Source organism: Bos indicus, chromosome 1 (assembly GCF_029378745.1).
Source record: "Bos indicus isolate NIAB-ARS_2022 breed Sahiwal x Tharparkar chromosome 1, NIAB-ARS_B.indTharparkar_mat_pri_1.0, whole genome shotgun sequence".
NCBI lineage: Eukaryota > Metazoa > Chordata > Mammalia > Artiodactyla > Bovidae > Bos > Bos indicus.
In genome coordinates this window covers 92,071,327-92,096,793 of record NC_091760.1, presented here as the reverse complement: position 1 = coordinate 92,096,793, position 25,467 = coordinate 92,071,327, and the positions used below count along the sequence as shown (strand labels likewise).

At 35.8% G+C, this 25,467-nt stretch overlaps 1 protein-coding gene across 5 annotated transcripts in view; it reads left to right on the top strand.

The window, feature by feature from the left end:
- NAALADL2 (N-acetylated alpha-linked acidic dipeptidase like 2) overlaps positions 1–25,467 on the top strand; it is a 1,369,359-nt gene that overhangs the window by 1,078,726 nt on the left and 265,166 nt on the right. The gene's annotated exons all lie outside the window — the stretch shown is intronic.

Genomic DNA, 25,467 nt, shown 5'->3' with positions numbered 1-25,467 from the left:
TATGAAACAGATATTGAAAAAACAAAGAATGGATAAATTGTTAAGACTCAAATGGATAATTCAAAAGATCATATTTCAAATTGCCTAATATTCTGAAATGACTGCGAGGAGGACAGATTTCCCCTAGAGATTGTCCTTGCTTGGATTTGTAAATAAGGACATTTATTCTGAATGCCTACAATCACTGGGCCAGAATATATCACATATGTACAATATTTCAACTCTAATACTGTTTTCAGAAATGGTCTTGTGATCATGCCTGTTATGAGGGGATTTTTTTTAATGAAGTTTTTGATAATTTCAATGATACTACTTACAACAGGTTTTAAAATTCGGCAGCATGTGAGTTAAGAATATAGGGCAACTCCAGAGGTGATTTATTCAGATAGTGGCCCATTCTAACATGTTCATTAATTTAGCCAGAAGTTATTAAGCATTTGCAGTAATCCAGCACTATGTTAGACATGCAAAGATGAATTTTAAAAATACCCTCCTTCCCTCACAGCAGCCATGGTTTAGATTGGGACTCAGACATACACGACAATCTATTCCTGTATTTGTGCCAGGAATATCCCATGAAGAGAGGAGTTTGGTGGGCTACAGTCTATGGGGTCACAGTTGGACACAACTGAGCGGCTGAGCACGCATGCACACAGACATATAAACTATCAAGTAAAGTCAGTATTGTAGAATTTGTCTTAACTGACTTCTAGTTAACCAATTTGTGGGATTAATTGACAGTTTGCATTCCCTTAAAACATAATGATTAATGCTCAAGGATCCTTGAAGCTCATTGTAGGGAGGTCCTTCCTGAATTTTTGTTGTTTTTTTCAATGATATGCTTGCCTGTTGTCAGTTCTATTCTTAGATATATATGTACCCTTTGCATTTGTTTTTAATAACTAGGTACTTTGTTATATAAAATTATGAATCATGAGTATAAAAACAATTATTTCTTAGAAATTTGCAGTTGTATCATTCTAAAAAGTATGTTGCTAATAAAGAATTGGTGTGGAGTGATCCAGACAATTCTCAAGACTGGGGGAAACTTTAGTCATCTAAATGCATTCCATGCTCAGTATACTTCAAAAATGTCTTTAATAATTCCACTTTAAATCAAAGGCAACATGAAAGGTATATAATATATGACACAAGAAAGAAATAATAGAACTTTATTCAACAGGTCAGTATTCAGAGACAAGGCCTTGGCTTTACGTCAAAATATTGGCCAACAAACATACATATAGAGGTTTTAAATTAACATATAATATTTTACATGCACAGTTTTTTTGGTTTGTTTTACTGATTACATATTTGAACCATCTTCTGGATAATTAACCTGCCGATTTAGTGGGACAAATCATATTGACTAAGACGGCCCCTAATGTAGAGAGAAGTGATAGAGGCAGGGTGGTATCAAGCCAAGTTGTGTTTAACAAATACTGATGTAACATTTGTGGTAGACATTGTTTTGCTCTAAATCCTTTAAATATATTTGTTTAATTTAATCTATGTCCTTATAACTAGCACTTCACTAAAGTATTGCTACTTTCATTAAAGATAAAACTGAAGTACAAAGTGGTCAAGTAACTTGGCCAACATCACACATATATCAAGCGATAGAATTAGGATTCAAACCTGACACTCTAGCAACAGATTTCTGAACTCTTTTCCCTACTCTTACACTCTTTCACAAGATTTTTTTTTTTTTTAAGATAAAGTGAGTTCTAAAATGCTTTCCATTTGTCACAACCAATTTGATCTGTGAGTCAGGAAGAACCCCTGGAGTAGGAAAGGGCAACCTACTACAGTATTCTTGCCTAGAAAATCCCATGGGCTACAGTCCATGTGGTCAGAGAGTCTGACACAGCTGAGTGACTGAGCACACTAGCACACATGCTATCTACTACTACTACTACTCCCACTACATTCAGAGTACAAAGCACTGCTGTGAAACTTCATTCTTATTTTTCAGTTTCCTTTGCAAAGATTCTAAGCATTTCAGATTTGAAAACTCTCAAAGTTAGGCAACTGCAAGTGGGTAATATTTCTTAACGAGATTTAAAGTATCCATAATTTGACTGTCATGACAAAACTAATATTAGTGTTCACTTAAAATAGTTTATATATTCTTTTTACAAAAGAGTCTAAAATTAGATTCTAAGCTATCCAAAGTTTACAATTCTAACAAATATAAGTGAATGGATTAAAAAGCAGTAGAGGAAAAATATGGTAAAATCAAACTACTCTAAACATGACCATTGTTTCCTAAATTTTAAAAGCAAAAACTGAATATGGTTTTTCTTGTCTTTTCTTTCTTTGTAAAATGATATTTTAATTGTCTACTTAATGTGAAGGCCAAGAGCTTTAAACATGTTGTCCTATCTTGTTTCCTAATTTTATTTCCAAAGTAATTTTGGAAGATGAGGTGATGGACAGGTTTGTCTCTTCTAATTTTAATGATAACATCACATTTCTTTAAGGAGAATGTTCGACATCTAAAAGCACTTGGGGAACTAATTAGGTGACTTTTTAAAATGAGTAATTAAAATGTTAAGAACAGTATTGGTACCCATATGCTGTAACTATAAATTTCAGAATGAAATATCTAGAGCTCACATAGCTGTGGATGGTGAGTAGGGTCATGAATCAATTTCCTTCTCCATTCTTTCTACACCTTCTTCATACTATTCAGTGGCTAAAGTGTCTGTTTGAGTTTTTACATAAGATTTTACAGAAAAAAAATGAATGAAACTTTTGGCCAACCTCATTTTTTATTTGCATCAGGAATTGTAGATCTTTTCTGTTTCATAGCTTATAATGTCTCACACAGAAGGTTATTGTTGTTGTTTTTTTTTTTTTTTTAATAAGCACATGTTTCTATAGAAACTACAAGTCAAGATACAACAGTGGCCTTGATGTCTCATAAATGTTAAAAAAATAAAAACATGAAATGAAGCCAAGGCCACGTAGCTTATAAAGTTTGTCACTGCTTCCTTATGAAAGTTCTGGCTTTTATGTTAGTCTCAAGAGAGCTTTCAGTTGTCTTCTCTTTTCATGAGGCTTCTGTCCCTGAGACTGTAATTGAATGGAGAGAATTCTGAAAGAGAACAAAGTATTAATCAGTATTCTCACTGTGACAGCCTCTTGTCAATAGTTTTAGCACTGAAATCATCCTGACCCAGTTTTCTCGTATCAGTGAAGAACATTTTAAGTCTAAATAGTGTAGCGTTTCTGTGGTACTGGTAAGTGGGCAAAAGTAGAGAAAGCATAAACTGTAGTTTTACGCACAATGTCATTTTCAGTTTTTCTTTAAATTAGTATCTTGTCATTTATTTTTATTTATTGGTAATTCTTAACATTAGAAAATTTACACATGCTCCATGTTTAAAGATAATTTCTAACTTATGACTCATACATATCTATACACACACACATACACACATATATATGTATACAAGTGAATATATGAAAGTTGAATTAAAAGAAATTTGTGTTAATATTGCTGAGACCTAGTCTTTGAAACAATAGATTAGGATGTGGATAATGGCAGAATAGTGAGGTTCAGTTCAGGGCATGTCTTCCTGTACTGGCCACACAGCACAGGTTAGGAATGGTTGCTCCATTGACAGTCATTGGTTTGCAGACTCCCACAAATTCAGGGGTGATTTTGGACAATCCAAGTGGTCACAGTGAGATCAGAGGCCTCTTTGGTGAAAGGGTAGTCCCTAAGAGTGGTGGTTCTAGAGCTGTGCCTGGCCCTGACTTTCTCTGATGGACTGATGGAAAAGAAGTACTTATAGATTCATGTACATTTAGAGCAAGAGTGGTCATTAAACCCAGGTGGTATAATCCATTTCTCTGTAGTACAAGGAGGGAGGAGCTTAGAGGGGTATGGTACTTGACTGAGGAGTTGAAAAAAGTACAGACTTAATTTTTCCTATTCCCAGCAGGTCACTTCTATATACAGCTCCTCCTTCTCTTCTAATTTCCCTTTCTGTATGTTTTCTTCTTTCTTTCATCTATTTTCTTAACTTCTCTCTCCTTTTTAGTCTCTCTTCTTTCACCTTTTCCTGCACATATGGTCTTTCTCTTCATGTCCTTTCATTCTTCTTTCATCCCTTGCCTTTTATATAAAATTTTTATTCTTACTTTGTTTTCCCCCTCCCCATTTTCTTTATTTTCAGTAAAATAGTCAACTCTGAAATTTAGTGTAGTTCAACTGACTGATGCCTGTAACTTGCTTACAGATGAGGTCATGGCCTGGTTTTCCCCTAACATAAAGAAGCAATTGTATAAATAGACACCATTATGCTATAGGGTTAACACTAAATATTTAAATATTATAACTCAAACTGAAAAAATACTCAAATAAAAATGCTCTTTCCTCATGATTTGATAAATACATGTCTAAAGTTATCAGGAAGTTTTGGATATAGTGTTTTTAGACTCCTGAGAATCCTATGCCAAAATGAGACGACAGAGGAAGAAGTGGTTCCTCAGCCTCTGATCTTTGATCCTTGGCCTACTCTTCTTTCTCTGCCCACCCTGCCTCTGTCCCATACCATGAAGGGCCTCATGGATATGTGTGTGAACACCCCAGTCTGCACTTTTGAGCACAGCCCACAACTGCCATAAACAACTGATCCTCACTTACTCCCCGTGTCTGTGATCACACAGTGGGAGCAGTCTTTCCTGGAGGTGAGGGATCTTAGGAAGAGGACTGCCAAGTCACTGGAGGCAAATCTGGGGTCACCTGAGAAGGGAATTCAGAGATTCTAGAGTTCAGGGTAACTATTACTTGATCCAGAAAGGAAGTCATAGACCATGAGTGGACACATCAGTCTGCATTGATTTAAGACCTAAAGACCTTGGAAATGAAAATAACTAAAGTCTAGATCCTGAACTTTAGGTATGCAAACTACAGAAAGCCCTGGTGTAGGATAGGTAAGTATTCTTGAATAAACCTGCTCAAATGCCTTGAGTCTGTACCCTAAAATGAGTTGCTAAGAAACCTAAAGACTGAACCAAATATTATAAGATCATTGGCAGTATCAGCTTGGTGTTGGCCTAAACTAGCTTCTAAAAGGTGTAGCTATCCAGTGGTTGTGAGCTTGAGCCTATGCGGTACTCACTACAGCAATTTGATTCCACAATATGATTGAAAATACATTCCAAAGTTTCAAACTTAAAGAGGCGTAAAAAGAAGTAAGAAGTTGTCAAAATGAAGAGTCTTCAGTTAAGGAGACAGTGTCTGGGAAGTGTGTTTTAAAACAAGCATTAATTTAAGAACACTTTTCTAAACAAAGGAATACATGATAGAACCTTGAACAAACTGAGCAAATTTCAAGTGCTAACTCTCTGCCATTTATTTCACTTTAAAGATTATGACCATGTACTAAGAAGCTTGTAAGACTGTGTGTGTTACGAGCCCAAATGGTCTGTGTATGCATACCAAAATATTTTCAGTAATATTTAAAATTTTTTAAATTAATTTATTTATTTTTATTGGAGAATAATTGCTTTGCAATGTTGTGTTGGCTCCTGCTGTACAGTTTTTACATTTTTGAGTTTGTCAAGTTTGTACTTATCAACTGGTCCTGTATTAATCAACCAAAGAAGAGATAAACGTTATTAGAATATCTGCATTTTCTTATGTACTAAGGCAATTACTAGAGATAAAAAGAAGTATAGAACCTTTTATTCAAGGAATTTTATCTTTTTGAGATAAAAACAAAGATGTGGGAGCGATGTGCAAAGCAAGACAAAGAAGAAATTTGCATTTGATTTGGCATTTTTATTATGTTTATAGACTAGACCATTTTCTGGTTGCCTAATAAATTTTATTTTGATTTCTGATTGTAAGTTATCTTTTCTAGTAAGTTACACACAGTCACAGAACATCTGTTCTTTATTTTTGACAATTTAAAAAATTATGTTTATTAGTTAATACTGTAGGTATTTGGGAATTAAATATCCATTTTTAAATGATAAATATGTCTAAGAAGCTATCACAAGGAAAATTAGAAAATATTTATAACAGAATAAAAATGAAAAGAGGATTTTTTATAATTGTTGCATACAGCTGAAGCTTCTCAATGCAACTAAATACAATTTGGAATCTTGAATAAGGTATGAAAGCAAATAATGAGCATTAACATAAAACTCTGTGAAATTTGAAGAAAATCTGTCCTTTAGTTAATGATACTCTGTATGTGTATGCTCAGTTATATCCATCTCTTTGTAACCCTGTGGACTGTAGCTGCCAGTTTCCTCAGTCTATGGAATTTTTCAGGTAAGAATACTGGAGTGGGTGGCCATTTCTGCCATAATAATGTGTCACATGTTAATTTCTTGTTCTTTTTTTTTAACCATATAGTATTTTTTTATATTCTCAGAATTGAATTAAAATTTCAATCCTCATTCAAATTTTTTAAAAAATCACTAAAATAACAAGCTTTCCAGACATTTAACACTAATACTAGGTACCAGAATGAATGGAACTATATCACAGTTTTGAGTAAATATGAATTAAAGTCTAGAATTCTATTCATACTGAGTCAAACTAGTGGAACCAAAATATTATAAATTTTTTTGCTAATCAAAAATTCATAAGCTTTCTAAAGTGTATATATTACACATACTATATATTAAGCTTTTCTACTATGCTTGATAAAGGCTTGAGAAAGAACAACAACAAAAAAAGAGATGGATGAATTGAAAAACATAAACTAAATGAAATGAGAGCACTGAATATTAAATAGAGAAAGTGAAACAAACTCGATAAAAGATCATCATATAGTCCAGTTGTTTTTAAACATGGCTGCTCATCAAATTCACATCAGGAGCCTTGGAGAAAAAAAACAATACCTGGGCATTTGTATTATTCAAATGATTACAGGATAATTCTAATGTATACCTGAATTTAAAAAGTGGTTACAAGTTTTCATATTATATGGTAGTTATAGCAATATAGAAATCTATTATATTTTGTTGAGCAATCATAATACAATGGTATTAAAATAGTTACATAATGACATTAGTAAATAGTACCAGTTTTCACAATCAATAGCCAGAAAAAATAAAAGATAATTGCAATTGCAGGCCATAATGGAAACAAGATTAACCTAACAGTATAAAATAATTATGTACAATTTGAGGTGTTAAGTAGATTGATGTAGTAAGTGGAAGTGCATATATGGACATGGTTTTCATCCACCCAGCCAGTCTATGTTTGTTGGTTGGTATGTTTAATTCTAACTTTGTGGGAGTTTCTTTCAATGCTATTTGTTATTTTTCCCTTCTTCCTTTTAATATTTTTTGTTGTTGTTGTCAGTTCAATTACTGTGTGTCTCAGTGTGTTCTTCCTTGAGTTTATCCTGCCTAGCTAGTAAAGTAATCCTCAAAATTCTCCAAGCCAGGCTTCAGCAATATGTGAACCATGAACTTCCAGATGTTCAAGCTAGTTTTAGAAAACATAGAGGAACCAGAGACCAAATTGCCAACATCTGCTGGATCATCGAAAAAGCAAGAGAGTTCCAGAAAAACCTCTATTTCTGCTTTATTGACTATGCCAAAGCCTTTGATGTGTGGATCACAATAAACTGGAAAATTCTAAAAGAGATGGGAATACCAGACCACCTGACCAGCCTCTTGAGAAACCTATATGCAGGTCAGGAAGCAACAGTTAGAACTGGACATGGAACAACAGACTGGTTCCAAATAGAAAAAGGAGTACGTCAAGGCTGTATATTGTCACCCTGCTTATTTAACTTCTATGCAGAGTATATCATGAGAAACGCTGGGCTGGAAGAAGCACAAGCTGGAATCAAGACTGCCAGGAGAAATATCAATAACCTCAGATATGCAGATGACACCACCCTTATGGCAGAAAGTGAAGAGGAACTAAAGCCTCTTGATGAAGGTGAAAGAAGAGACTGAAAAAGTTGGCTTAAAACTCAGCATTCAGAAAACGAAGATCATGGCATCCGGTCCCATCACTTCGTGGGAAATAGATGGGGAAACAGTGGAAACAGTATCAGACTTTGTTTTTCTGGGCTCCAAAATCACTGCAGATGGTGACTGCAGCCATGAAATTAAAAGACACTTACTCCTTGGAAGGAAAGTTATGACCAAGATAGGCAGCATATTAAAAAGCAGAGATATTACTTTGCCAACAAAGGTTCATCTAGTCAAGGCTATGGTTTATCCAGTGATCATATATGGATGTGAGAGTTGTACTGTGAAGAAAGCTGAGCACCAAACAATTAATGCTTTGAACTGTGGTGTTGGAGAAGACTCTTGAGAGTTCCTTGGACTGCAAGGGTATCCAACCAGTCCATTTTAAAGAGATCGGTCCTGGTGTTCATTGGAAGGAACGATGCTGAAGCTGAAGCGCCAATACTTTGACCACCTCATGAGAAGAGTTGACTCATTGGAAAAGACTCTGATGCTGGGAGGGATTGGGGGCATGAGGAGAAGGGGAAGACAGAGCATGAGATGGCTGGATACCATCACTGACTAGATGGACATGAGTTTGAGTAAACTCCGGGGGTTATTGATGGGTAGGGAGGACTGGCATGCTGCGATTCGCAAAGAGTTGACATGATTGAGTGCCTGAACTGGAACTGGAATGTTAGGAAAGTTTTGAATTATCATCTCTTTAAATATTTTCTCAGGTCCTGTCTCTTGTCTCCTTCTGGGACCCCTATAAGATAAATGCTGGTGTGTTTAATGTTGTCCCATAACTTAGGTTATCTTCTTCTTTTTTTTTAAATTTTAAGTCTTGTTACTATAATGTCTTTTGCAGCAGTGATTTCCACCATTCTGACTTCCAGGTCACTTAACCATTCTTCTACCTTAGTTGTTCTGCTGTTGATTCATTCTACTGTATTGCTCATCTCTGTTCTTTCATTCTTCTAGGTCTTTGGTAAACATCTCTTACATCTTCTCCATTCTTTTTTTGAGATCCAGGATCATCTTTAATATCACTATTATGAATTCTTTTTCTGGAATATTGCCTGTCTCCATTTAGTTGTTTTTCCGGGGTTTTATATTGTCCCTTAATCTAGAACATAAGCCTCTGACTTTTCATTTAGATTAACTTTATGTGGTGTGGCTTTTTTCTGGCAGCTGAAGTTCTTCTTGCTTCTTTTATCTGCCCTCCATTGGAAGAGGTTAAGAGTCTTGTGTAAGCTTCCTGATTGGAGGAATTGGTGGTGGGAAAAACTGAATTTTGCCCTGGTGGACAGAGTCATGCTCAGTAAAATTTTAATCCCATTGTCTGTGATAGGTAGGGCTGCACTTACTCCCTGTTAGTTATTTGTCCTGATGTGACCCAGCCCTGTAGTCTATAGGCTCTATGGTAAGGTTAATAACAACCTCCAAGAGGGCTCACTCCAAGGACCACCACCCCTATCCCCATAGCAAGCCACTGTTGACCCTTGCCTCCACAGGAGATCTTCCAATACTAGCAGGTAGGTCTGGTTCAGTATCCTATGGACTCACTGCTCAATTTCCTTTGGGCCCTTGTGCATACAAGAATTTGCTTTTGCCTTCTAAGAGTGGAGTTTCTGTTTCCCCTAGTCTTATGGAAGTCCTGTAATCAAATCCTGCTGGTCTTCAAAGTGAGATTCCCTGGGGATTCCTAGTCCTTTTGCCAGATACCCAGGCTGGGAAGAGGCACTCCCTCCCTGTTAGCTATTTTCCCTGATATGACCCAGCGCTGGAGTCTATAGGCTCTATGGTAGGGTCTTGAGTTCAGACCCTACCTCTGGACATAAGGCCAAAACCTTCAGTTCTGTGGGAGAACAGTGGGAGAACTTCTTCAGTATTATTGTTGTCTAGCTTGTGATCTGCCTATCTGGCAGGGATGGAATTGATTTTATCTTGACTGTGCCCCTCCTACCATCATGTTGCAGCTTCTCCTTTGTCTTTGGACAGGGGATATCTTTTTTTGGTGGGTTCCAGCATCTTCCTGTTGATGGTTTTTCAACAGCTAGTAGTAATTTTCTTGCTCCTGCAGAAGGAGATTTGAGCAATATTTTGGGCAAAAATATACTTGGATATTTTTAAACAGAAGATCATTAGAATTTCTGTGCTTGATTCTTATTGAGGCAAATATAAATTCTGAACTAAGATACAAGTCAGAAAACTGGAAAGAAACTAAGGGATGTTAGTTAAGAATTTAGTCAGAATTAATTCAGTTTTCTTCTATTTTCTTAGTAGTCACAATTCTTTTGGTTACATCTGACAAGAGAATCAAGATGTAGCATAATATAAATTATTATACTAGAAAGCAAAAATAGTTCTACTCTTTGCTTGAAACATAATTATTGGTAATGTTACATTTGTGAATGGACACACTTTTCAAAATTCATATTTGGATAGTAGCTACTGTGTGTTTTAAAGGGGGCTTCCTATATGGGACTAGTGGGAAAGAATCCACTTGCCCATGCAGGAGACACAAGAGACATGGGTTTGATCCCTGGGTTGGGAAGATCCCTTGGAGGATGAAATAGCAACCTGCTCCAGTGTTCTTGCTTGGAAAATTCCATGGACAGAGGAGCCTGGCAGGCTACAGGCAATGGGGCCACAGAGAGAGCAACTGAACAGGCACATATGCTTACAAACCATAATTCCTCTTCTTTTCTTCCTTCCTTCTTATCTCTAATCAAATGTTAATTATGCTATGTATATATTATTCTTACTTAAGATAATATTAATGAAATTTCTCAAATTGTTTTATAAAATAATAATCCATCAGAGACAGCACTCCAAAATTCATTGTCAGTCAGTCAGTTCAGTTCCTCAGTAGTGTCCAACTCTTTGCAGCCCCATGGACTGCAGCATGCCAGGCTTCCCTGTTCATCACTAACACCCGGAGCTTACTCAAACTCATGTCCATCAAGTCAGTGATGCCAACCAACCATCTCATCCTCTGTCATCCCCTTCTCCTACCACCTTCAATCTTTCCCAGCATCAGGGTCTTTTCAAATGAGTCAGTTCTTCACATCACGTGGCCAAAGTATTGGAGTTTCAGCTTCAGCATCAGTCCTTCCAATGAATATTCAGGACTGATTTCCTTTAGGATTGACTGGTTGGATCTCCTTGCAGTCCAAGGGACTCAGTACAAGAGTCTTCTTCAACACTGCAGTTCAAAAGCATTAATTCTTCAGTGTTCAGCTTTCTTTATAGTCCAGCTCTCATATCCATACATGACTACTAGAAAAACCATAGCTTTGACTAGACGGACTTTACTGGCAAAGTAATGCCCCTGCTTTTTAATATGCTACCTAGGTTCGTTATAGCTTTTCTTCCAAGAAGCAAGAATCTTTTAATTTCATGACTGTAGTCACCATCTGCAGTGATTTGGGAGCACAAGAAAATAAAGTCTGTCACTGTTTCCACTGTTTCCCCATCTATTTGCCATGAAGTGATGGGACCAGATGCCATGATCTTAGTTTTCTGAATGCTGAGTTTTAAGCCAACTTTCTCACTCTCTTCTTTCACTTTCATCAAGAGGCTCTTTAGTTCCTCTTCGCTTTCTGCCATAAGGTGGTGTCATCTGCATATCTGAGGTTATTGATATTTCTCCCAGCAATCTTGATTCCAGCTTGTGCTTCATCCAGCCTGGCATTTCACGTGATGTACTCTGCATATAAGTTAAATAAGCAGGGTGACAATATACAGCCTTGATGTACTCTTTTCCCAATTTGGAACCAGTCTGTTGTTCCATTCATTGTAGAGATCGTTTTAGAAATTAATTGTAGATGGTGTCATTATCCTGATACCAAAACCAGAAAAAGACACTAGAAAAAAAAAGTTACAGGCTAATATATCTGGTGAATATAGACGTAAAAATCCTCAACCAAATATTAGCAAGCCAAAGTTAGTAATATATAAAAATGATAATAGAACCTAATAATCCGTAATATAATGGTATTACAATTAATGCAACTGTTCCCCTATTATTGGATATATTTTTCTGCATTGTTTTGTTATATTATAGGTAACATTTTATGGAACAATTTTAAACTCAATATTTGTTCCTGTTTCTAGTTCTTTTGGAATGTTATTTGTAGGCATAAAGTTTCGGTCAAAGTATGAATATTTTAAACTCCATATTTAAAAAAACCTTCTTAAATGGTTCAGTTCAGTTCAGCCACTCAGCCGTGTCCGTCTCTTTGCGACCCCATGAATTGCAGCACGCCAGGCCTCCCTGTCCCTCACCAACTCCTTGAGTTCACTCAGACTCACGTCCATCGAGTCGGTGATGGTATCCAGCCATCTCATCCTCTGTCATCCCCTTCACCTCCTGCCCCCAATCCCTCCCAGCATCAGAGTCTTTTCCAATGAGTCAACTCTTCTCATGAGGTGGCCAAAGTACTGGAGTTTCAGCTTCACCATCATTCTTTCCAAAGAACACCCAGGACTGATCTCCTTTATAATGGACTGGTTGGATCTCCTTGCAGTCCAAGGGACTCTCAAGAGTCTTCTCCAACACCACAGTTCAAAAGCATCAATTCTTTGGCACTCAGCTTTCTTCACAGTCCAACTCTCACATCCATACATGACTACTGGAAAAACCATAGCCTAAATGGTGGAACATTTCAAAACCGTTAATGAAATAACATTAGCGTGTTTTTTAATCTCACCCTTGCTAACATTATGTATTAAAAATATCTTTACCAATCTCTAGGTAAATTTGTTATCCCACTGTTTTGAATTCTCTTATGTTAACTTATTCAATATTAATTTACTGAGTGATGAAACTATTTTTAAGGATATCCAATGTACAGTCCAATGTATTTGGAAATGAGTATGTTGGCATATATCAAGACAATTAAAAACCTTTTCTAAAAGGAATAATATGGCACAAGTGTTAACAAAGGAGCCAGTCCAAGACAGGATACATTTTGTAATTCGTTTAATAATCAGTCACAGGATGATATTTATAAAGGAGTGTGTGTTCAAGTTTGCTGAGACATGAATCTTTCTGCAAATCAACATACATTTGGAAGGATGAACTTCCAGAAGCTTTAAAGCACTTGGATTACTGAAGCTAGAAAATAGAAAATGTGTGACAACTTGGTTGACAGGTGTCAGAGATTGCCTTGTGCAATAGTTCCAATATGTTGTTTCAAACTAATGTAAGGAAGCAGTATATTTTGTTCCTTCAACAAGGTCATAGTCGTTCCTAAGAGGGTGGGAGAGAGGGGTCAATGGAAAGAAATGCAGGTAAACATAAACATACATCAGCATTTAATGATTTCAGGGTCATAATCTTAAACTTATAGGTATTTGCTTTTAGTACTGAACAAAAGTATATGTGTGTGCTTAGTGATGGCGAGAGGGTGCAGGTTGTTAAGAGTCCCAGAGCATGATTAATGTCTGTGTCTAGTGGGCACGCCACCCCTTCAAAATAGCTGGTGCTGTTACTACACTATGATTAACCTGTAAGGCAACAGAAAAATAGACTTGTACCACACTGCACTCTATCATTCCCTGATGTCATTTTTCAAGAAGTGCCATCGAAAAAATGACACTTCATAGAGGGTGAATGGGTGGGTGGGTAGGGGTTAGTGTGGCAGGTGGAAGATATAGTTTTCTGAATTTCTGTGCTGTTCATGATATCTTTGTTTTGTCTGTTTTATTAATGGATTCTATCTATGCTTTCATATATAATATGTATAAAGCATTTCTCTGAAAATAAGGAATGGAATTTGGCTTATTTTAAATAGAAAATATAATTCTGATGCTAAAAGAAATACCAGATTTGTGAGTCTAGAAGTTTCCTAAAAACATGTTAGACCTGTTTATTCTTGTGAGAAATATTTCAGAGAAAGGGAATTACAGAAAGGGACAAATATATCATAGTATCAGGAAAGGAATTTGAGGCTTTGCTTCCTTAAAAATATTAATCATCACCATCAATTAAGTTTAATTGAACACAAACTATGTACAGAACACCCTGCTATGCATTAAGAACTTGTAAAGCTGTGCCGCAAACCATAGTGCTTGAGGGATTCATAATCTCTTTTGAGCATCGAGGCTCATCCATGAGCATAAACAAATGAATGACAATAAAAAGAAGCCAAGGCTCAGCACCAAGTGATTTCTGTAGATAAGAGGGATGTCTGAGCCATAGTAAACAGAGTGATTCATTTAAAATTTTCATTAGTTTTACTTCCTTAGAGTTTACATATATATTTAATTTTTTAACATCATCATAGATTCTTGGACACTTTATGAAACACAGAGACACACACCATAGATAAAATAAATCTCAAGAGTACTATGGAGGAAAAATAAAATTGAGACTGTACCTGTCAAATGATAACGCAGAGAGAAAATTCAGCAGAGAGCAGGTCTTACAAGTCTACAAACTCCTGTGCCTCTGCAGAAGTCAAAGTAACAGCATCAGAAGTATAGGCCTTCCATAGTAATATTTAGGCTCAGTTTCAATCATCAGTTCATGAAGCCATCTATAAATAATATCCTTTATATTCGGAATCCAGACTTCTAGTGATACCACCTACCCAGAACTTATAGTCATAAGCCCATCCACCTAGGCTCTAATTCTTATTTATTTCTAGTGGAGCTGTCTTTTTTTTTTTTTAATTGAAATATAGTTGATTAGCAACATTGTGTTAGTTTCAGCTGTACAACAAAGTGATTCAATTATACATATATATATATATATATATATATTCTTTTTCAGATTATTTTCCATTATAAATTATTACAAATTATTGAGTACAGTTCCCTGTCTACACCGTAGGTCCTCACTGATTATCTCCAAGCTCTAATTCTTGAAATTGTCTTTGACTATTTTCTTCTTTACACTTCTATCTATTCTTCTCTCATTTTTGCCAGTCATTCTATTTCTGAACTCATTTTTTCTGTATTCTGAAATAATTTATTTCATTGCTATCATTTAATCTCATGACTGATGTCTAATTCAAATCATTCATTCATTATTCCAGCACATCTGGACTTTGGTCTCCTAGTTTGGAGCTTTTCCTCCCACCACTTCATTCTGCAAACTGCTCAAAAACTAACCTCCTAAAATTCTTCTTTGATTATGCTCCTCCTTCCCATTCCTCTCCCTGGCAAAACAACCTTCCACATTTTCCAGTGAACAAATCTTAATGGTCCTGTAAGTAACATAAACTTTCTCTGAACCACAACTGTTGTTTTTATCATCCTCATGACATCTAACAGGGTAATGCCTTGAAGTTACTTATATTTTCTTATTTTCCTAGTAGTATATTATGCTAGTTAAGGAGACAGATATTTTCCTAAGCATCTTTACATAGTGCATTTTTACCTAGGATATAGAACCATAAAAATTGATTAATCCCTAATGATACAGAATGTTAGTTTCTTGGAGCTGCCATAACAAAGTGCCACCAATTAGATGGCTTAAACAATGGAAATGTTTTGTCTCCAGTTCTGGATGTTAAAAATCATGACTGAGGTGTCAGTAGGCAGGGTTAGTTTATTCTGGGGGCTACGAAAAAGAAACTCTTTCATGTTTCTGTCCTAGCTTCTCAGGTTTCTCTCCTAGCTTCTGTTGGTTTGCTGGCAATCTTTATATTTCTTAGGCTTGTGGCAGCATAATTCCAATCTTTATATGGGGTTCTCCCTGTTTCTGCCACTGTGTTCAAATTTCCCCTTTTAATAATGACACAGTCATATTGGATTAGAGCCCACCCTGATGACCTCATTGTACCATGATCATCTGCAAAGACTGTTTCCCATAAGGTCACCTGCAAAAGAAGTCAGTTTGTAAATTCTCACTTGACTATGTTGCTATTTGTTTATTTCTGAAAGTGCTTAAATGCTGCTATGAATCATGTATAAAATGTCCACATTTCCATTCCTTCCCTTCCCCCTTTTATATCTTTCTGTGTAGATTCAGAATATCAAATTTGATATCAAATTTCACTCCTGTTTTTTTTAAAAATAACTTTAGCAGTTTCAGTCAGAAGGCTCTGATAAAAAACTGAGGTATTTCTAAGTGACACACTACATTTGTTTATGTTCCAGTTAGCTGGGTTCATTGGTCTGCATGATTATCTAATCACATTACTATACAATATTGCAAAGTAGAAGTCTGCATAAGCTTTCCATGATTGGTCATCATAGAAAATAGAATCTTGATTTGCTATGGTTCCAGATGGTGGCTTGCTTATAATAGTTTAGATTTAATCATGATCATTATAAACTAAACGAAGCTAAATTATACTGTCTTAGAATTTTTGTGTTGTTTGCAATCACAGCCTCTTGCACAAGGGCTGAACTTATCCATTGTAGAAATAAGAATAGATTATTATCATGATGACATATTTTGCATGTTGCCATGTTCTTTACTGTAAAGAATTAATCTTTAAAATGAGTCCTTCCTAGTTTTGAATGTTATTTATTTGCTGTTTATCTTTTGAACACATCCAAGTAGAATAATTTTTTGATGTTAAGAAACTTGCTGTTCAGAAATATGACAGGTATATTGAGATTATTACTAACATTATCAATTTATTTTGAGAAAATATTTAATGTATATTAGTATAAAATGGCCCTAGTTTTTTAAATTATTTATTGGCAGTTATAAATTCAGCATGCAATATTTTATGCTACCTGTCCAGAGCCTAGCTCAGTACAGCTAACAGAACATTTATTTTTACCACCTAAGTCATAAAAGTTGTTTTCCATATCTTCAGTCAAACTTAACTACAGGGAAGAAGAAGTGGAAAAATTATCTGTCACATTATTCACAGGCCAGAGCAAGACACTGTAAAACCATGGCCCACTAAGCTAATTTAGAAGAAAAAATGGAAAGAGGTTTTTAAAATATGGCATTTATATGTAATATATGTAGAAGAGTTTAGGGTTTTGACAGTTTGAGATTATATCCTCTTTAGAGAGAATGCATAATGACTTTTATTTCTTTTGAAATATGCATAACTTCTTGAAGGTAACTTTCAACTCTCATTAGCACTTTTCAAAGCCAGTTTCCTATCTCTACAAAAGTAAATGGTACAACATACTTGAACTTTGAATAGAGTGAATGTTTACTTATCAACAATTCAGTCATTTCCCTTCTTGTTGGGACTTTGTCCCCATTCATCTTTGAGGAAAAATGCTACTATGGACATAAAAGTTGAGATTTTCTATTGTCTCATACCTAACCAGCAGTATAAACATGTATCTCTAACGCTAGCTAAAGTAAAGAGCTAAAGTAAGCTCTTTTAGTGGGAATGAGTTTATATATTGAATATAACAGTGTGACTTTTGGAGTCAGGCTCTCTGGATTTGAATCCCAGTCTTCTTTCTAACTGACCTGTTACCATATGCAAGCTAATATTTTGTAGCTATAATCTTCTCATCTATAAAATATATGTTAAAATGATAGCTGCCTCACAATGACATTGAATATATATCAGAGTTTCTCAACCTCAATACCATGATATTTTGTGCAAATTCTTTGTCATGGAGGACTTTCCTGTGCTTTCAAGAATGTTTAGCAACGTCTCTGGCCTCTGTTTACTGGATGACAGTATAGTAAACCTCTTCTCAATGGTGACAACCAAAAATGTCTGCATATAGTGCTAAACGTCCCCTGCAGGACAAAATAACCTGCACCTAAGAATCACTGAGTGGAATATCTATAATACATTTAAAGAAAGAGAGCTTTACATACTTCCTGGTGCCTAAATGCTCAGTACATTTTCAGTCTGATTATCACATAATAAACAGACATTCATAATCTCTTCTTTGAAGAACCATACTATTCAAGAACATGATCACTATCTCTGTTCTTTCTATGTGTATTTGTATATAAATAAATAATATATATGGAATATAAACACGTATGTATTAATACATATACATCTACCAGTACATTGCCTATTTCCCAGCTGTTGTGCAAAGTAGTGAGGCACATAGTGAAACAGCTAATATCTATCTGATAATTCCCTAGTGTCATTAGTTTTAGTGCTCTTTGATACTAAATAGTTTACAAATTACCCAAAGCTTGGAAAAGAAATGGACTTAAATTATCTCTCTCCTCTGTGGCCCTATAAGAATAAAATACATGCATAGCAAGAGGCCTACAATAGACTGAAAAAATTGTTTTCCATTATACAACATTAAAGGATTGTGACCAAGAAAGGGTTTTTAACTTTAACACCACAGATCAGATCAGATCAGTCGCTCGGTCATGTCCGACTCTTTGCGACCCCATGAATAGCAGCACGCCAGGCCTCCCTGTCCATCACCAACTCCCGGAGTTCACTGAGACTCACGTCCATCGAGTCAGTGATGCCATCCAGCCATCTCATCCTCTGTCGTCCCCTTCTCCTCCTGCCCCCAATCCCTCCCAGCATCAGAGTCTTTTCCAATGAATCAACTCTTCGCATGAGGTGGCCAAAGTACTGGAGTTTCAGCTTTAGCATCATTCCTTCCAAAGAAATCCCAGGGCTGATCTTCAGAATGGACTGGTTGGATCTCCTCGCAGTCCAAGGGACTCTCAAGAGTCTTCTCCAACACCACAGTTCAAAAGCATCAATTCTTCGGCGCTCAGCCTTCTTCACAGTCCAACTCTCACATCCATACATGACCACAGGAAAAACCATAGCCTTGACTAGATGAACCTTTGTTGGCAAAGTAATGTCTCTGCTTTTAAACATGCTATCTAGGTTGGTCATAACTTTCCTTCCAAGGAGTAAGCATCTTTTAATTTCAAGGCTGCAGTCACCATCTGTAGTGATTTTGGAGCCCAGAAAAATAAAGTCTGACACTGTTTCCACTGTTTCCCCATCTATTTCCCATGAAATGGTGGGACTGGATGCCATGATCTTCGTTTTCTGAATGTTGAGCTTTAAGCCAACTTTTTCACTCTCCACTTTCACTTTCATCAAGAGGCTTTTTAGTTCCTCTTCACTTTCTGCCATAAGGCTGGTGTCATATGCATATCTGAGGTTACTGATATTTCTCCCGGCAATCTTGATTCCAGCTTGTGCTTCTTCCAGTCCAGCGTTTCTCATGATGTACTCCGCATAGAAGTTAAATAAGCAGGGTGACAATATACAGCCTTGACAAACTCCTTTTCCTATTTGGAACCAGTCTGTTGTTTCATGTCCAGTTCTAACTGTTGCTTCCTGACCTGTATACAAATTTCTCAAGAGGCAGATCAGGTGTTCTGGTATTCCCATCTCTTTCAGAATTTTCCACAGTTTATTGTGATCCACACAATCAAAGGCTTTGGCATAGTCAATAAAGCAGAAATAGATGTTTTTCTGGAACTCTGTTGCTTTTTCTATGATCCAGCGGATGTTGGCAATTTGATATCTGGTTCCTCTGCCTTTTCTAAAACCACAATTAGGTTAAAAAAAAGAAAGTCTAAGATGGTTTTTAAAGGGCTACTTGATTCCTAAAAGCCTAAGATGGAAACATAAAAATCGGTTCTAGTATTTACATTTTCTTAATGTTAATAATAACAATACTTGGTTTAGTTTTCTATAGAGTTCAAGGCCATTTTCCTGATCTCATATAATTACCTCAGCTGTGCCATCTAGGTGCAGATTATTTCAACCTTCTTATGGACACATTGACTGAGACAGAGGGCTCACTGCTTCAACTTAATCTTCACAGTGCACTCAAGGGTTAGTCCTCCTAACAGCTTTTGGCAGTGCTTTACATGAATTGTACTCTTAAATATTCCACTGGACACTCATTTAGCTGAGTTTGTAGTAAGAGCACACTGACATTATTAAGGTTACTGACAATGATTTATAAATTGAAACACATTTGAGATTACATTGAGTGTTTGGATCATTTTGTTCAACAATGTGAAGGCATTGAGTGCAGATGTTGTTTACTACCTTGGAGGAACATCTTTGTTACCTCCTCAATGGTCTGGTATTGATAGTGATAACGTAATAGCAAACCTAGTACTGCTCTAACAATGTTGCTGCTATGTGAGTTATAAAAATTACTGCGAATGAAGTTACCCTGGCACATAAGTACTATGCAATAGCAAAAAATTTATAAAGAAATTTATATGCTACACAGAAAAGTTATGACTGACCTAGATAGCATATTGAAAAGCAGAGACATTACTTTGCCAACAAAGGTCTGTCTAGTCAAGGCTATGGTTTTTCCAGTGGTCATGTATGGATGTGAGAGTTGGACTATGAAGAAAGCTGAGCACTGAAGAATTGATGCTTTTGAACTGTGGTGTTGGAGAAGACTCTTGAGAGTCCCTTGGACTGCAAGGAGATCCAACCAGTCTATTCTGAAGGAGATCAGCCCTGGGTGTTCTTTGGAAGGAATGATGCTAAAGCTGAAACTCCAGTACTTTGGCCACCTCATGCAAAGAGTTGACTCATTGGAAAAGACTCTGATGCTGGGAGGGATTGGGGGCAGGAGGAGAAGGGGACGACAGAGGATGAGATGGCTGGATGGCATCACCAACTCGATGGATGTGAGTTTGAGTGAACTCCAGGAGTTCATGATGGACAGGGAGGCCTGGCGTGCTGCGATTCATAGGGTCACAAAGAGTCAGACACGCCTGAGTGACTGAACTGAACTGAACTGATACTCACTTGAAATCTTGTCATATAGGAATCATTATTAATTCCACTGTTCCAATAACAGTATTGATGATCAAAGTTCAGTCTCTTGGTCAAGTCACACAGTTACTAACTAGCAATGATGATGATTGGAGAAGGCAATGGCACCCCACTCCAGTACTCTTGCCTGGAAAATCCCATGGACAGAAGAGCCTGGTAGTCTGTGGTCCATGGAGTCCCTAAGCATTGGACATGACTGAGGGTCTTCACTTTCACTTTTCACTTTCCTGCTTTGGAGAAGGAAATGGCAACCCAGTCCAGTGTTCTTGCCTGGAGAATCCCAGGGATGGGGTAGCCTGGTGGGCTGCCGTCTATGGGGTCGCACAGAGTCGGACACAACTGGAGCAACTTAGCAGCAGCAGCAGTGATGATGATAATGGGTAATGTTTATAGAATGGCTACTATGTTTCATGTGCTGTATTAAATATTTGGTCATCTATAAACCGACTGCTTTATTAGAAAGTTTCAGTAGCATTTTATGGCCATGCACAAATTAAGGAGGAATCTGAAGACAGGCAGTTTGATTTCAGAATTTGTTTCCTTAACTTCTATCATACAGTTCTTCCTTATACTTCTGTCAAAGAGCTGCACCTTGAGTCAAGTCCTCCAACTTTTCTGCAACTGGATGATTTGTCTGCCTTCATCATTCTGAGACCTTATGTTGATTGACCACTCTATACTAGTTTTTCAGAACCTTGGTAGATAAAAACGAATTGCGTATAAAATGTTCTAAGTTGCTTTTCATTGGGAAAAATATATATTTTTTCACTTTTTATATTGTATTGGGGTATAGATGATTAAAATGTTGTAATTAAAAAAAAAAAAAAAGCAATGTTGTGATAGTCTCAGTGAGCAGTGCAGGGCTTTATTCATTCATATACATGTACCTGTTCTCCCCCAAACTCCCCTCCCATCCATGCTGCTACATAACATTGAGCAGAGTCCCATGTCCTTGTTGGGTATCAGTTTTAAATATAGCAGTGTGTACATGTCCATCCTAAATTCCCTAACTATCCCTTTCCCTCCACCCCTCAACTACCATAAGTTTGTGATCTAAGTCTGAATCTTTCTATTTTGCAAGTAAGTTTATTTGTATCATTTCTTTAGATTCCACATAAAAAGGTATGTCATGTATTTCTCCTTCTGTCTGACTTACTTCACTCAGTATGACACTCTCTAGGTCCATCCATGTCGCTCTAAGTGGCACTGTTTCATTCTTTTTAATGGCTGAGTAATATTTCATTGTTATGTATGTGCCACTTTTTTTTTTTTTTATCTGTTCTTCTGTCATGGACATGTAGGTTGCTTCCTTGCCTTGGCTATCGTAAATAGTGCTGTATGAACATCGGGGTGCATGTATCCTTTTGTATCATGTTTTTCCTCCAGATATATGCACAGGAGTGGGGTTTCAGGGTCAAGGGGTAGTTCTGTTTTTAATTTTTAAAGGAACCTTCATACTATTTTCCATAGTGACTGTACATTTCCACCAACAGTGTAGGAGGGTTCCCTTCTCTCCACACCCTGTCCGGCATTTATTGTTTATGGATTATTTTGATGATAGCCATTCTGACTGGTGTGAGATGTTATCTTATTGTAGTTTTGATTTGCATTTCTTTAATAACTAGCGATGTTTAATATCTTTTCATGTGCCCTTCAGCCATCTGTATGTCTTCTTTGGAGAAATGTCCATTTAGATCTTCTGCCTATTTTTCAATTGGGCTGTTGGTTTTGATGCTGTTAAGCATCATAAGCTGTTTGTAAATTTTAGAGGCTAATCCCTTGTCAGTCATGTCATTTGCAAATATGTTCTCCTATTCTGAGGGTTGTCTTTTCATTTTGTTTTGTTTGGGAAAGATGTTTTAAATTTAGTTGTGTATCTCTAGTGCTTAATACACTGACTATGGCACTGAGTAAATGCTAGTAAACTAACCTAATCTTTTTTTTTCCCTTCAGGGATATTTTAAAAAAAATTACTTAGGGTATTTTCAGGAACTTTAAAAAATACTTGTGTCCTTTTCCAAATAAGTGACTTAGTTATGGGCATATTTATTTACCATGTTTGATCAGTACTGGAAATGGTTTTAAAAGGAGAAAATCATGCCAATCTTTAGGTGCCTCAGAAATTTCACAGTATAGGTAGTTTTCTTATCTTAATATCATGTAAACTGAACCCTCTCCAGTAATCTTATTTTAATATATTATATCTAATGTGTTGTTTTCACAAGAAACATAGGTAACCCAAAAACTTTCAAAGTTTAGAAATAAATGAACAAATAATGTAATTAAAAGCATAATCCCTACAAAAGGATGAACTTAAGGCTGTCATAGAATTCACATCAGCAACTCAGGAGAATAATAGAAAATGGGAAAATACCTTTAAAGGTGTTAGAGAAAATTATTTTCAACCTAGAATACTAAACTCAGACCTTCTATCAATCAACTGGGCAAACAGAATCAAGACCTCTCCATTGCGTGAGCTCACAAAGCTTATCTCTCATGTATATACATTCCTAAAGAATTACTTTTAAGATGTTATGCAACCAAATGAGGAGAAAAACAAGATAAAAGGTGATGTAGAATCCAAAAGGGAAGAAAATAGTGGAAATGGAAGTTCGGCTCTGTAGCCATGCAAAAAACCCAAGTGGTACAATTAGAAGCAGAACGACAGAGGCAGCGGGAAGGGTACAAAGAAATAGAGAAAGCAAGTATTTCCTAGAAACACTGGGAAAACCCGAAATTCATATATGTAAGTTTTGGTTCAAATATGAAGCTTCACTTTAAAATAGAATATGAAATCTGTGGACTTTAAGAATGAAATCAATTTCAAGCAATGATTATGTAATAATCTGACAGATATTGGGAATATCATACAGACAGAAAATGTTTATTCACTCCATAAGAAGGAAAAATTCAGAAATTCTAGTTGGTAAAACAAAACTAAAACAAAAGCTAAAATATGATCAAAATATGAAGCTGACTAAAGTGCATCTCAATTCTGATCAATAAGTCAGAAAAGAAAATCTATATGAAAAGTATTTTTAGAGGAATGGGGTTTTATGTCTTACTGGTCAGAACATGTGTGATTCTGACATCCAGTTTGGCTCTGTGGTGAACAAGTTACGTAGTTAAAATGTTATACATGTTGTTGACTGGTTTTCAAGTTTTAGAGTAAGTCTATAAAATAATAATGGTCATAGAATGTAAATAATAGAAATCTTGTCTGTGACAAATTTGGAGATGAAGAAAGCATAGATCCACTAAGATATTAATCTTGTAGGGGGAGGGATTAAGATATAATTAATTGTTTATGTAACTAAAAATAGAGATTTAAGTACTTTTGAGTTTTGAAGGTAAATATTTAGAGACATGCAGGAACTAAAAGTAGTATTTTATAACTATGGGGTAATAGAGTGGGAAGTTGATATCTGTATGTGAATCCAGTTCATCTTTATAGCACAAGGTTAATAGATTTTTTTAATGTATAAATTAATGAAGAGTAGTAGTAGCATACGGTTCAAAAAATACATAAAATTATCAGGATAACTAAATCAGAAGTTCAAAAGTGTAGTAAATAAAGCTAATTACTACTCTGATGTGTGAAAAAAAAGTATCAGAATTAGAATCAGAGGAGGAAAGGAAGAAGAAGAGAAGTTAATTCAGTAACTGAGAGAGCAGAAATGATTTAGTCAGGCCACAAAGCAAGAGTCAGAACCCAAGCAATAATTAAGGATGCACTGAAAGCAAAGCCACTGTTCTAAACTTGTTTAGTTATTATATGCTTTAACTAGTTGATGATTGTAAATCAGGAACTGAAATTATCTGTAAACACCATCATGCAAGACAGAAAATCTATAAATGTATTATTTAAATACACTCCTTCAATTAATGAAGGTAGAGCATATGTAACTTTATTCACTAGCAATGTTCTTTTTAGTAACCTAGGCTTTATTTGACCAAACCAGTACCTTTATTTTGATGACTACCCATGATTATGTGAACAAATTGACATCGTTAAAGAGTTTAATAAAATTGTCTTCACTTAATATCAAATGAATGACTGAAAATGAAGTTTAAATTAAACACTATTATTTAATTATTTTATGAATGCAAATCTTAGACCCGTATCAGTTGCATAAGAGCAGGCAAAGTCATATTCCATAGTTCCAAATATTTAATTTCAGTAAAAATAAATACCAGGTATAACATATGCAATTTAAAATATAAAAACTTAAATCAAGCTGTACATGTCTTAAGGATTTACACCAATATTTCTAATTACTTAGAAGAATTATTTATAGGCTTCTCAGTTATATGTCCCTGGCTAGAAAGATAAGCTCAGAGAAATATATATGTGTTTTATATATATATATGTATGTTCACAGAAATATAAATATATATATTTATCCCTTGTGTCTCAAGACACTCAATTTTGAATGTATGATATATGCACATATGTATAGATAATTTTGAATTCTGAAAGAATCACATCTCATTGCAAAGCAGATGTTTCCTTTTTAAGGTAAAAACCATCACAGAACAGTATTAGATGAGCTCACAGAGATTTCAAAAGCCTTAATATTTTAGCTTCTGGAAATGTAAAACAAATTCATTTTTTCTGAGCATCCCTTACCAATATCTGTTCTTCATTTGTGTTTTGTCTCACAAATGCATTTTAGTCTTAACCAAGCTTGAGCCAACCAATCAGATCATGTGCCATTGTATTATATTCTGTGACAAATGGACCTTATTTCATTTCAAAGGATATGAACTTGAAATCACTCCCAACAGTTTTAAAGCAAATGTTTTTCCTCCTGTCAACCATTGCCTAATT